Source organism: Antechinus flavipes, chromosome 2 (assembly GCF_016432865.1).
Source record: "Antechinus flavipes isolate AdamAnt ecotype Samford, QLD, Australia chromosome 2, AdamAnt_v2, whole genome shotgun sequence".
Lineage (NCBI taxonomy): Eukaryota > Metazoa > Chordata > Mammalia > Dasyuromorphia > Dasyuridae > Antechinus > Antechinus flavipes.
Window position 1 is genome coordinate 500,153,872 of NC_067399.1, and position 9,142 is coordinate 500,163,013.

Sequence of the window (9,142 nt, forward strand, 5' to 3'; positions counted from 1 at the left end):
TTCTATGTCCTGAGTTCCCATCTTGTTTCAACACTATGTGCTCTAAGGTCCTTTTTGACTCTTATCTTGTACACTGTAGAATCGAATCCCTTCCATTTTTTTCCTTCACTTAACAAACATTTATTTTCTCTTCCTTCCACTTCATGCTTCTTCCTCATATGAAAGAAAACAAAAACTTTGTTAGTAAAGATAGCTAAGCAAAACAAATTGTCCTTGTCCAAAATTTTATTTCTTATTCTTCCTCTTGAATCTATCATCTCTGTTAAGAATAGGTAGCAGTTCTCTAGAATCATGATGGGTCATTGCATCCATTTTTTAAGTCTTTAAAAATTATTTGTCTTTATAATGTTGTTATTGTATAAATTGTTCTCCTGGTTCTACTCAGTCTGCATCATTTCTTGAAAATCTCTACAGATATCTCTGAACAATAGTATTATATTACATTTGTATGCTATAATTTGTTCAGTCATCCCCTATTGATGTGCATCCTTTTAATTTGTAATTCTTTGCATTTATAGAGTCCTTTTCTTCTTTATTTGCTCTCTCTCTGGGATTATTGATATATCAAAGTATATACATAGTTTAATAGCCACTACTGTCATGGGCAGGTAGGTAGCACAGTGGATAGAGCATTGGGCTTGGAATCAGGAAGACTTCTCTTCCTGAATTCAAAACTGGCCTCAGATACTTATTAGCTCTATGATATTAGGCAACTTAATTAACTGTTTTGCCTTAGTTTTGCAAACCACTCTGGTATCTTTGCCAAGAAAACCCCAAATGGGTCCACTAAGAGTTGGACATGATTGAAATAACTTAACAGCAAAATGACTTTCAAAAGATAGTTCCAAATTACTTTTTTGAATGTCTGGATCAATTCATAGCTCCACCAACAGTCATTTTTCCTTTGTAAGATTCCTTTTAGTTCTGACATTTTATGTTCTGACATTCTATATTCTAACATCCCATTCTGGACTGCAACATCTATGAGATATGAATTTATAAGATGCGTTTTTGATACCTGTATACCATATATTCAGTTCCTTTCTTGAATGGATCCAATCTGTTAGAGGTCACAGTTTTTGGAGCTAGTTTTCTTGGGATCTGGATATAACCATTGGGAGTTTAGTTCTGCAGGTCTAACCATGTTATCCGCACCCCTCTCCCCAACTCTAGTGACCACCTCCAAGATCAAACACAAAACCCTCTGTTTGGCATTCAAAGCTCTTTATAATCTAGCCCCCATCAACTTTCCAATCTTTTTACCTCTTACTCTCCATCATGTATTCTCTGATCCAATTGCACCAACCTCTTTGCTGCTGTAGGTATAAGGCACTCCCATTTCTTGATTCTGGGCATTTTCTCTGGCTGGAATGTTCTCTCTTCTCAGCTCTACTTATGACTTTCCTAGATTCTTTTAAATCTCAAATAAAATGCCATCTTCTACAAGATACCTTTCCCAATCTCTCTTAATTCTAGTGTCTTCCCTTTTAAAAATATTTTCCATTCATCCTGTATACCATTTGTACATATTTGTTTGTTTATTGTCTCTCCTATTAGTTTTTGAGCTCCTTAAGGGCACAAGACTATCTTTTGTCTCCTTTTGTGTGCCCTGAGCTTAGCACAGTGGCTACTACATAGGAGCTTAATAAATGCTTATTTATTGACTGACTTCCTGTAGGAAGCAGAGGTACCACAGGGTCCCTAAGTAAGCAAGGGAAATTGAAAGACTAGCCCTTGCTAGTATTATAATTTCCCCTTTTGGGCCTTGCTAAGAGGCTAATAATTAAACACATCAGCACATGGTTCAGCTAGAATGGTGTGGAAAGAGATGCAGGGAAAGTTTCCAGGGAAATTGAAAGCCAGTCTGTGCTCAGGAAAACAACTGCTCCAACTCCAACATAAGCAAGGTGTTCTGGGTTTATTTTCTGTTGACAATTTCCCATCAAGGGCTTGGAACCTCTGAAGGAGAGACAAATGCATCAATGTGAGGCTTAACTTGTAATGGAGAGAGCAAGAGGCTCTGATATTCCCTCCATCACTTGGGGTAGCAGCACGCACAGCAATCCTGGCTTGGGGTATTGTCCAGATGCAAAGGTGTTGTTGTTTTAAATCCAGTGTTGTAGGCTCTGGAGTTACATAGTCTATATGGGAAAAATTTGTCAGTAATTTTTTTTTTTTTGGTCAGTAAACTAAGCTGACATTACTAAGAAGATACTTGAGAAACTGCTCTGTGTAGTATCAAGGGGCTGATCTTAGAAGTAGTTAATGTTTATGAAGTGCTTCAGAGATGAAAATCACTACATAGTGCTGAGGATTTGCATGATTTTTCAGCTTATAATCTTTCCAGAAAAATGGCCTTCCCCGTTTTTCACCCTTTGAGATACTTGGTTGCAAAGCCCTAGCTGTGAGTGAAGGAGTGGAGAAGCTAGTTCGGACTCTTTTATTTAGAGGAAAGGACTGATGAGTTTTTGATGCTGGGGACACAATTCTTTAATGGGATAGAATGAAAAGAACATTTGATTTAGAGTCTAGAGTCCTGGATTCCAGACCTCACTCTACCACTTATTAGCTATGTAAATTTATGCAAATCAGTTCTCCTCCCAGGGCTTCAGTTTGCAGAATTAGGAAGTAGAAATATATGATCCTGAAGATTTCTTCCAGATTTAAAATTACATGTAGCTTTGTACATATAGAATCAGTTAGAAATTGAGATCTATTTTTAATAATAGTCGATGTTTACATAAGGTTTTAATGTTTTTAACGTGCTCTTTATATACTGTCTCATTTGACACTCATGATAACTCTGGAAGGTAAGTGCTACAGGTATTATTATCCCCATTTTATAGAAGAGGAAACAAGACTCAGAGAGAAAAAATGACTTACTTGCTTATGATCCCAAGGTGGATTTTTTAGACTTGGATATTTACTAACTCAGGACTGTAGATTTAAATTGGAAGTCACCTGGTTCAAACCTTTTACTTTATAAATGGAGAAACTGAATGAAACTGAGAGGGATTATGAGATGTGGTCATACAAGTAGTATATGGCAGAGTCAAGATTTGAGGTCTTCTGACTCCACATCCAGCACTCTTTCCATTCCATAGTTCTGGGATTCCAGTTCTAACACTCTTTCCTCTAAACTACCTGGGCTGATAGGGGAAAAAAGCTGAGATAATATATATAAAATCCTTTGTAAACATTAAAGCACTATATGAAGTCAGGTATTATTATGGGTTTTACCATACCATGCTGCCTTCTTAATTTGTGATGTAAAAGTCCCCTTAAATGTTTTATTCTCTCAAGGAGGTGATCCTGAGTTCTCACAGACTATACCATGGCATAATAAGCTGCTGCAAAGGTTTTTAGTATGACCTTGTTACAAACTGTGTTTTTGTAATTGAGGATTTGCCCAGATTAATGCACAGAGGCTGGGACAAGTAGGTTGACCACCAGCTCATCAGTTTTCCAGTGGAGACCATTGGTGAAAGGGCTAGATCATTGCAATAGCCTTCTGGTTAATCTGCTTCAACTCTCTCCCTACTTCAGTCCATCCTCCGTCAGTTATCAAGCTGATCTTCCTGAAGTCTGGGCATCTCACCTCCTCTTCAATAAACTCCAGTGTTTCCCCCTTTTGCCTTCAGAACCAAATATAAAATCCTCTGTCTGGCTTTTAAAACCCTTCATAAACTGGACCCTTCCTACTTTTCAGACTTATTAAATTTTACTTCCTTCCATGAACGCTGGGATCCGGAGACTCTGGCTTTCCTGTCCTTCCTCGGATACCTCCTCTGGAACCAGCATTTTCCCTGGCTGTCTTCCATGTCTGAAACGCTCTCCCTTCTTAGCTTTGCCACCCAGCTCCCCCGCCTTCCTTCCAGCTTCTCCTACAATTCCACCTGTTGCAAGAAGGCTTTCCCTGTCCCCCCGCTGGGATTATTGCCAATCTGGCTTATATCTTGCTTGTACATAACCGTTCTGTTGTCTCCCCTTCTCATGAACTGTTTTGAAGGCAGGGACTGTTTTTGCCTTTCTCGGTATTCTAGAATTTAGCGCAGTGTCCGACCCAGTAGTAAATGCTCCTTGGCTGAGAGTTCTAGGACTCTGGGTAAAGAGAAAGCTTCACAAACGGGCTGACACGTCGGTATGGAGTCTTTACAGTTTACAACCTTCTTTATCTAGTGGGCCGTGGATTCTTAGGCGACAGGCGGGGCCGTGTGCGTTACCCCTACTTTATATAGGAGAAAACACGCAGAGGGAAACGGACTTGTGATTAGTAAGGAGTTGATGGAAAATCTCCCGAGTTTCCCTCGCCTTTCCTCAGGAAGCTTACACTCTAGGCAGGAATCTGAGCAAGCCGCGGGAGAGCCCTTACAGAATTAAACGCTAGACTTGGGAGAACGCAGCATCCGTGGTCAGTCTCGGAGGAGATCCGGACTGGATTGGCACCTTAACGGGCAGGTAGGGTAGGGGTGGGGTCGGAGAGGAGGCGGGGTCGGGGAGAGGGTGGAGGGAGAAGGCTGTGATAGGAGAGGGATTGATGATTTGGGGTTCTACCGTTTCAGCCTCATCTTCTGAACTCTGACCGGGGGTACGTGCAAGGCACTCGCGGGAACTGCATCCACCCCCGCCCACTCTCCCGGGGTTGAGACTGAGAAACAAGAAGCGAAGGGTTAAACAAGGTTCTTTCCTTCTGCAAGAGAAAATGAGTTCCCAGGGAGGCGAGGCGCTCGGGAATGGGAGGAGCCCCAGCTTCGGCCGCACCTCCCAGAGGACGGCTTCTGGAACAACCTACAACTCCCCACCCGGGAAGGAGGGTCATCTTCCGCATGCTCTTCTCGGGTCCTCCAGACCCGACTTCTGCCCACGCGCAGAGTATTGTGGGAGTTGTAGTCCGGTGCCCTCTCTTTCCCTCTCCATTTCCCTGCCCTGGGAGGCTAAGGCTTTAGCAAGCTGTAGGGGAGGAGCCCAGGGAAGCAGCGTTTGCAGGATAGGCTGTATTAGGGGGAGGACCAAAGTTTGTTTGTTTGCTTTTTTTTGGAGGGGGCAGGGAGGGCGGTAGTTTAAAAAAAAAAAAATATCTTTGAATTAACCCTTCCCGAGCCCAGGATGACCCAAGCGTTTGGTAGATGATAGATATTCTCTCAGGGATCCTTTAAGGGGTGTGGTTTAGCTGCACGTGGTCCTGCTCTGGGACTCTTCTACCCTAAAGAGGTCTCCTGAGCAGAAGGGGGATTTTTCCTAGGGGGCCGGGGCCAAACCCCAGGCTTTTGGTTCCGTAGACTCGGTCTGGGGGTTTGGTGAATTTGTCCGATTGAAGATGTAAATGCAAGACTTTCCAGGAGAGAATTTTCTGCGGAAGAGCAGAAATGCTCATAGAATCACAGAGTCTTTGAGGCAGGAGGTTAATTCTTAGTTTAAAGCATCATGGGTTTAGAGCTTTCAGGAAGGGACGTAGAAAGAGTGAATCCCCACCTCCCAATTTTACTGATGAGGAAACTGAGGGCGAGGAGGTGAAGTGCCTTGGTGTTCATATTCAAATTGCTTGTGAGAAGCAGGTCTGGGGCCCTGCAATCCAGTGAAGGCTGTAATGACAATGGGGAAGTGCCCTCTTGTAGACCCAGGAGGAAATCCCCTTCAGAGCTCAGTTCCTTACATTTGTATATTCCCAGGAATAGTATGAGTCCAATTATTACACAATTCATGCATATATTATACTGCTGAGTCGAACCACCCCAAGGCATGAATCTCTTTCACAATCCTTCTCAGGTTGGGATCATTCAGCCTTAGTTCAAACACCTCTATTGACAGGAGACTCACCATCTCATTCCATTTCCAGACTTCCCAGATGAAACAAAGAGACCTGACTTGGCCCCATTTATAAGATATGGGTGCCGAACAGCTGTGGAGCTGAGGGCAGCCTAGGGAAGAAAGGAAGTGTTAAAATTTCTTTTTCTAATGAGCACTATAGTGTATAAAGGCACTTTTTAAACTCATCCCTTCCTGAGTGAATATTTCTACACCCAGTGACTGAAAAATTAAGAGAGAAGTATATTTTAATCTCCTTAGTCACTGTAGTGATCGTGAGACTGAGAAATAGGCAAGATTTTTTTTTTTTTTTTGCACTTTTTAGTTGTGGTAGAAACAGGGAGATTCAGACCAGATGTTAGAGGTCTGGAGGCACAGGGGAGATTAGCCAGATGTGGCACTGGATTGTGAGCCCTGGGGGAAGACCAACCTTCAAGATCCTAAATTCTCATTTTCCTGCTCTGGAAATTTTGTTGTCTCTTTTTCCTCCTGTAAAGTTTAAGGTTGGGATTATTACCATTATTATTGTCATGAAGTTTGCCTTCTAATTCCAAGGGAAGCTCCCTCTATTCTAATTACCAATAAAAGGAGAAATATTTAATGTATGCACAATGTTAACCTTGCCTTTATTTCTATTTTATATTAAATCTTGAAGGATTGATTTCAGTATAATCTCCTATAGACCAAAGACCTAAGACCTTAATGACCATCACTGGCATTGTTATCTTTACCCCATTCTCCAGACTGATTGCCAGAATACTCAAAGTATTTCCATTACTGTGTAAATTGCTTTGAGAAAACACCAATCAAAGAAAAGTTTTGCCCTTAAATTATTGATGTTGCTTTCAAGAGAGAGGAATTTTGAATATTTTAGAAATTAAAATTAGATTATGCACCTTCTGTGAGAGAGAGTGGGAAACCATGACCTGGCCTTCTCTATTCAGTATAAATAGTGTTTCTCTTATGTGATCCAATAGACCCACAAAATGCAGAACTAGATAGTACCCTAGAGGTCACTGGGTCCAATCCTTGCATTTTGAAGATGGAGACTGAAGAGTGAAGAAGTCAAGAACTATATGCTCGTCCCTTTTTTTCCCCTGGAGAATTTATTGTTGGACATTTACCAGAAAAGCTCTAGATTAAATCACTTGCCCATAGTCACGTAGGTAGAAAGTGACAGAGTCAGAATTATAATTGGTGTCCTCTGCCTTCAAATACAGGAAATGTTATTATTGACCATGCTTTATATATAGTAAATTATAAAACTGTAGAGGCAAGAATTACTTCATTTTGTCTTGTATTCTGAGAGCCTTAGTCCATTGGCTTATACACAGTAAGCACTTAATAAAGGTTTGTTCCATTAAACTGGAAAAAAAAAAAAAAAAGAGCTATATGCTTAGCCCTATATGCTGCCTATCTACTTTGGTAAATATAACAAATATAACCCCAGATTAACCAGATTAAAGAGTCTAGATTTAGTCTCATAGGCAGTAGTGAACCATTATGGACTTTTGAGCTCAGAAGTAGCTTGAAAAAAATTCTTATTTCTACCTCATATTTTCCTTTCCTAATGGAGCCTCAATTTTTCCATCTGAAGAAAGGAAATAATATTATTCTATTTCATTCAAATAGTTGGAATTAACATTTATAAAACACAAAGAGTTCATTTATTTTGTAATCATTTATTAAACTCCTGCTATATACCAGGCACTGCACTAGGTGCTAGGAATACAAAGACAAAAATGAAATTGTCTTTGCTTTCAGGAAACTTAAAGAGAAATAACATGAACACAAAGAAGTGACTGTAGTCTATATAAATTAGATACAAAGTAATTGGAAAGCTGAGTGGCACAGCAGATAAGAGTTCTGGGCTTGTAACTGGGAAGCTGGGAAGATTCCTTTTCCTAAGGTCAAATCTATTCTCAGACATTTGCTAGCTGTGTGATCCTGGGTAAGTCACTTAAACCTGTGTGTCTCAGTTTCCTCATCCGTAAAATGAACTGGAGAAGGAAATGGCAAACCGTATCTTTGCCAAAACAAACAAACAAACAAACAAAAAAACCAAATAAGGTCAGGAAGCGCCAAATGAGACTGAAAAATGGCTGAAGCTCTTAACCCCTGGGAGATAACAATGGGCTTTGTGGAGAAGTTAGCACTTGAACTGAATCTTGAGGGAAACTAGAGATTGCAAGAGACAAAGCTGAGGAGGAAGAGCATCTTAGCAAATGGGGCGTTTTATACATGAATTTGTTTGGAAGGGAGACTAAGTGGAACAATGTGGAATAAAACTTGGAGGCTAGGCTGGAACCAGATTGTGAAGGACTCTAAATGCTAAATAGAGTTGTTTGTATTTGATCTTACAGGCATTAAACAATCTCTGGAGTGGGAATGACTGCAAGAGAGATGCTTCAGGAATATCACTTAGAATAAAGAGGTGGTGATGTCCTATATTAGGGTCATGGGCCAAGCAGAGAAGAGAATAGATAGGAGAGCTATTATGGAAGTAGAATCAACTGGATTTGACTACTCACTGGATATGGGAGATTAAAAAGAGGAATGAATCAAGAAAGAATTTGAGTTTATGAATTCGGGAGACACATGGTAGTGTACTTAAGAGAAGGAAGTTAAAGAGGGGAGGATTGTGGGATAATGAATAACTGTGGATTCATAGGACATGTAGAAGCAAGAGATTATTTTGAAAATCCTGAGGTTTATATGAGAGAAAGCTTGGTTTAGTGGAAAGTAGAATCTGGAGTCAGGAATATCTGAGTACCTATCTGGCCTTTCACACTAGCCCCCTGTATTTTAGAGCACAATTATTTAATCTCTCAGTGCCTTAGAAAGTTTGCAAGGACCTTTCTTCCATGTCACACATATCACAAATTTGGTGGAGAGAGAGCTCATACTGGAAGCTCTCTACCTTGACAGATACTTTACCTGATGATCCACAGATTTGCATAATTCCAAATATTATACCAGGTTACTCTAGGTCTTAATAATAATAGTTAGAAAGACATAAAGATGGGATGAATTAATTCTTCCCTTGCCTATTTACCCTCAGTACTTAAGTTGGCAGAATTTGAAGGCAGTTTCTTTTCCTTTAACAGTTAGAGCTTCATGTCAGATGCTATTTACTTGGGGAAGCTAACATAACTAGCTTTGTAATTACATCCCAAGGCTTGATGTGTTACTTGTAAACATCTGTCCAGCTGTTAAGAATGTTCACAGGGATGGGTCAGTTGAACATACCTTAGATTTTCCAGGAGGGTAGTTGGTCAGTAATGGTTAAAATGAATTCTGTCTGTTTTTCTGGTTTTCAGGTTTAAGCATGCTTCAT

General features: G+C 40.4%; 1 long non-coding RNA gene across 1 annotated transcript; it reads left to right on the plus strand.

Moving 5' to 3' along the window:
* The first annotated feature begins 3,506 nt into the window (after nucleotides 1-3,506).
* LOC127547071 (uncharacterized) lies at nucleotides 3,507-6,410 on the plus strand. Its single transcript, XR_007950061.1, has 2 exons — nucleotides 3,507-4,458; nucleotides 4,563-6,410. It is a non-coding gene; the product is annotated as an uncharacterized LOC127547071 (long non-coding RNA).
* Nucleotides 6,411-9,142: the final 2,732 nt, after the last annotated feature.